Source organism: Myotis davidii, unplaced genomic scaffold (assembly GCF_000327345.1).
Source record: "Myotis davidii unplaced genomic scaffold, ASM32734v1 scaffold955, whole genome shotgun sequence".
Taxonomy (NCBI): domain Eukaryota; kingdom Metazoa; phylum Chordata; class Mammalia; order Chiroptera; family Vespertilionidae; genus Myotis; species Myotis davidii.
In genome coordinates this window covers 126,039-131,571 of record NW_006287066.1, presented here as the reverse complement: position 1 = coordinate 131,571, position 5,533 = coordinate 126,039, and positions in this window count along the sequence as shown.

The following is a 5,533-nucleotide window of genomic DNA, read 5'->3' as shown; positions in this document are numbered from 1 at the left end:
ATGTCTCTCTCACATTTCTCTCCCTCTTTTTCTTTCTCTCTCTCTCTCCCTCTCTCTTTTTTCTCCCTTCCTCCCTTTCCCTCCCTCTCTCCCTCCCTGTAAAAAGTAATGGAAAAAATATCCTCAGGTGAGGATTAACAACAACAACAAAAAAGTTGTGTATTTTTTAGTGCTTCACTGAATGTATCTTTTCATTTTTTTCTCTTTAATATTAAAAATTAAATTCATTTTTTATTTGCTTTCTACCTTTATTAAACATAAAGAATAATCCTCACCAAAGAAACATGTGGACTAATCACCTGGATTGTTTTCTCTCTGAAATAGCTATAAGAAAACCAACCTGTTAACATTCACTGAATAGATAATATTGAAATTTAGGTGAAAGATCCTAATTTCTAATGGCTCATAAACTGAAAGTTAGAAGAGGTCTTTAAGAGCATCTAAATAGAAAGGAGTCACCCTGCAGTACACAGGTCCTCCAAAGGATCCTTAAAGAATCCAGCGGTTCACGAACTGCATGGATTTCCACTGACCTCTAATTGAAATTTAACTTTTCCTTCAATTATGAATGTAGGCAGCAGCCTAGTCGTATTAGACTTCTGCACCAATAGAAATCACAGATATTTTCATATCCATCACAGTTGTTTCAGATATCTGACGTGTCATTTATGCTCATTACTACCTCAGAATTATGGTGGTTATTCATCCTAGGACTAAGATCTTTTTATTGAGCATGTTAATAAGAAAGCATAGGTATTATTAGTTCACACACAAAATTAGTATGTTAATATTATAATAAACCATTTCAGTATAATTGGCTTTCTTTGTAATCTTATGTATTTTGTGTAATTAAAAACATTGTTCTAAGAAGGGGCCCGCTGGCCTCACCAGATTGCCAAAGCAGTCTGGAGCACATATTCAAATTTATGAACCCCTGTCCTCCTTTTACACAGGAGGAAAGTGAATTCAACCTTAGCCACAGCCACAGTTATAACCAACTGTCAGAGAACGGGGCCACCAATTAGTCTACTGACTCCCAGCCAAGGACTGTGTCATGATGAATAAATGTATATATTTTTTTAAAAGTTACACCATGCCATATGTCTGATACTTGAGGTTTAATTTTTTCCTGATTATATATTATTATTTAAATTTTAACTAACTGTAAAGAGCAAAATAAAAACCAGCCGTAATTTAACCAGTCAAAAATAATAATTATATTAACAACAAAAAGCTGGTTATCAGTGGGTAAGGGGGTAGGGGGAGGATGAAGAGGGTAGAGGAAGTCAAATATATACTGACAGGAGATGAGACTCCGGGTGGTGAGCACACAGTAGAGTATACTGATATATTTTAAAAATGTATTCATGAAACTTATATAATGTTATCACTAGCCAATATTACCCAAATAAATGTAATTAAAAAACAATCATATTCACATCTTGAAGCTTTTACTAGGCATATGTATTATACCAGCATTCAGATACATGTGACAGAAAATCCAGGTATAGTGGGGCCTTGACTTACGAGCGTCCTGACTAACGAGTTTTTCGAGATACGAGCCGTCTCTCGGCTGATTTTTTGCTTTGAGTTGCAAGCTAAAATTCGGGTTACGAGCCAGCTTCAGATACCCCACCTCTAGTTGGCGCAGCGAACGTCACAGTGAACACCACAACATCAGCCCAGCATCACGTGTCTCACCAGCTTCAGATACCCCACCACTAGTTGGCACAGCTAACGTCACAGTGAACGCCACATCAGCCTAGCATCACGTGTCTCACTTGTTCACTTTTGGATTTGACATAGTAGTAATCTGAGTTATGAGCTCCGTCACAGAATGAATTAAACTCGTAAGTCAAGGCCCCACTGTATAATGGCCCCCAAAATAGGGGTTTATTATTATTATTATTATTATTATTATTAAATAAGAAATCCAGAAATAGGCAGTGCTAGCTATCATTGGCCCAGCAACTTCACAGTGCCAAAGTCAACATCTTTGCAATTCTCTTGGCCCCTCCCTCACATTTGCAAAATGGTACTACAGCTCTATTTCATTTCCATTCAAGGAAGGCCAGCTTCATCAATTCATTTCCTATATAGCTCTCTATCTCCCAAAACCCCTAGAGATGTCTACTTCTGTCTCATGGACCAGAAAAAAACATTGTAATGTGGCCATCCCACATGGCGAAATGAGTGTTTGGCTTTTCTAGCCTGAGCTGTGGATTGACTCATGGCACTGAACAATGTCTGCCATGTAGATACTTACAAATTTGGGATTATAGGATATAGAGTGCTTTGTATCCTGCTCTCTTGGTCACGTAACATTTATATCAGAAGCATTATGCCAAGTCATTTTTTAGTCTTTGAAAATATGATTCTTCATGGCTACGTAGCATCTTTTTGTTTGGATGCACCATGATTCAATTAACAAATTCTTAACCATTCACTGTTATAAATAAGTTTTGATTGTCATAAGAATTTATTTACAGTGTTCTTGAGATAGAAGTCCTAGAAATTTGAATATTTACTTAGTAAATTTTCCCTCCAGATAAATTGTCCACTTCTATAGCAGTAGCAGTCCTATCTAATAAAGAAGTAATATGCAAATTGACCATCACTCCAACACAGAAGATGGCCATCAGGGGATGGCAGTTGGGAGGGACCAGGCCTGCAGGGGAGGGAGGTTGGGGGTGACCGGGCCAGCAGGGGAGGGCAGTTGGGTGACTGGGCCTGCAGGGAGGACAGTTAGGGGTGACTGGGCCAGCAGGGGAGGGCAGTTAGGATCAATTGGGCCGGCAAGGGAGCAGTTAGGCATTGATCAGGCTGACAGGGGAGTGGTTAGGGGGTGATCACGCTGGCAGGCAGAAGCGGTTAGGGGCAATCAGGCAGGCAGACAGGCCAGCAGTTGGGAGCCAGCAGTCCTGGATTATGAGAGGGATGTCCCAGATTGGAGAGGGTGCATACGAGTAATCTGAACCCCTTTGTATGTATGCCACATGGAGACACCTCTAGACTAATACAATTGACCTGAGGTTTTTGCCATTTATATACTTAATAATTATCTGTTTCTTACAGTTTTTCATCTAGTTATGAGGTATAATGTTTAAAGTTATTTAACATTATAAAGGTTATGTAATCTCAAAAGGTTATGTAATTACAGAATCATAATAGAAATGGCTAATATAAAGTACGTCATATAGATGTCTTCACAGAGTCTAAACCAGAGTGAGTTGGAAACACCTAATTGAATGTAAACAAGAAATCAGCTCAATTTCACAAATAAGATAGGTAGTATTACCAAAAACAGAATGTATAGTTCTCTTATCAGCTCTTTTCCTTTTCTTAGGGAAAGTTTGCTTGCAGTTACTCTTGATAATTTGGGGATTATCCATCTAAGAGAAAAGTGAGAGGCACTGATGAAATAAAAACTACAAATGACTGTAGTGTAAGAAGAATCTTCACCCTCACTGAAATCAGAGGAATGACATTCCAAGATAAAAATCTATGTTAATTTAATAGGTTAAAAAAATTAAAAAGAATACTAATCTCTGGTGTTGGAGAGTGCAGGGAAATGGGCATAAGGACTCTAAGGGTAGGAGGGTAACTGGTACTTTCTTGCCCCACGCAATTTGGCATAAGGCACCCAAATGCACGGATCCTTTCACCAGGCATTCATGTACAAAGAAGTGTATGTAAAGTGCTTATCAAAGCTTGTATTTTATAATAGTATACTAGGGGAAAGGGCAGGAAATAAAATGTTTGTCAATAGCAGGTCAGTTAAAGCAATACTCTTTAGCCATTAAAAGTACTTCTATTTTTATACTTATTGTGAAATAATTAGGTTACAAAAGAGTAGTGTAAAATGTTATATATATGACCTATATATATTGTGTATAATATATATAGTGTGTGTGTGTGTGTGTGTGTGTGTGTGTGTGTGTATGTTCTAATATACTTTAATCTTGAAGGTGGGAGGAATAAGGTATCTGGAGAAAGCCTGGCCCTGATTCTGGATAAGCAAAGGGAAGCACTCAATAGAAGACCCTGCAGTAAATAAAAGTGATATGACAAGGGTCACTTAGAATATATTGGAATGTGTCTTTTTCCTATTTTTTCATTGTTGGAGGGGTAATGGTTAACAGCTTACTTTTATACTTAGGGGGGGAATTACATGAATTAAAAAATGAAGAGAACCCAGCAATGGCAGTAAAGGGGTTGCAGGCCTATTCTGAATGTGACAGCTGACCATGCCAAGGGTTTTCTGTAACCTAAATACAGGGCTTTGCTTCATGGCTTCATCTAAACATTTAAATAGTGGGATTGTGAAGTGGAGAATCAGGGAGTTTTTGCTTACAGGAATTTACAGAATTTGGCTGATTGTGGTTACATTTTCCAGTTAGCAGTGTGATTTATGGATTTAATCAATGGAAAATGTTGTCACTAAGTTAGCATCTGAATGTCTTCCCAGAAGAAATTGAATAAAAGTTCACAGTAGAGGCGACCCCATTTGGGGTGACTTTTATGTAAGTTGACTTCTCTAAAATGGGCAGAATATTAGACTAGAAAAGAGGAAACTACTTCTCTTAAAATAATGGGTTTTTGTGGTTGCTATTGTTATAATTTTTAAAAATATATATTTTTATTGATTTTTTTTACAGAGAGGAAGGGAGAGGGATGGGGAGTCAGAAACATCTATGAGAGAGAAACATTGATCAGCTGCCTCCTGCATACTCCCCACTGGGGATGTGCCTACAACAAAGGTACATGCCCTTGACCAGAATCGAACCAGGGACCCTTCAGTCCGCAGGCTGACGCTCTATCCACCGAGCCAAACCAGTTAGGCCTAATTTTTTAGCTCACAATCAAATAAAGTTGATGTAGTTGTCAGATTCAAAAAATTTTAATTGCATTTCTCTCAAATTTGCTTATTTGCCAAGGGATGTAAGTCATATAGCAGATTAAAGGCAACATGTGATTCTGTGTGGCTTGAGGGTAGGTAACCTGGCCTCAGTAAAGATAAAGGATACTACAGATCACTGACATGGCACACATTAGCGTTTAGCATCAGACTGTCTGTCCCATCCCCCAGTCTTGTTTTTCAAATTCATTGACTTGTTTAACATGGCATTTACCTGGTTTGTTCTTTTATATACTCAGCTTAAAAAATTTTTTGTTGAGGAAGGAATATGCTGTATTATCTTCACTGATTTTTTCATCGCTTCTTGGCCTTTTGGCTAAGAACAAATGTAGTATCTGTTCTTATCAGTTTAATATCTTCACTGATTTTTACTTCAGGAATTAAAAGCTATCTAATCTTTATTCCAAAGTAAGATAAGACATTGATCTTTTACTGCAGTCAGTATGTCACCTCCTGGTCTGTATGAGACAGGCTTTTCCATTTTCACTAATATCTGTTTCCTGAAGGAAATGAATTTTAGTAAGAGGAACAGCTCCCAAAAGTGGGCAGAAAACTGGTTATTAGCTTTTCTATACCCTCATCAACAATCTAGGGTGAATGCTCCCTTGTCTGTAC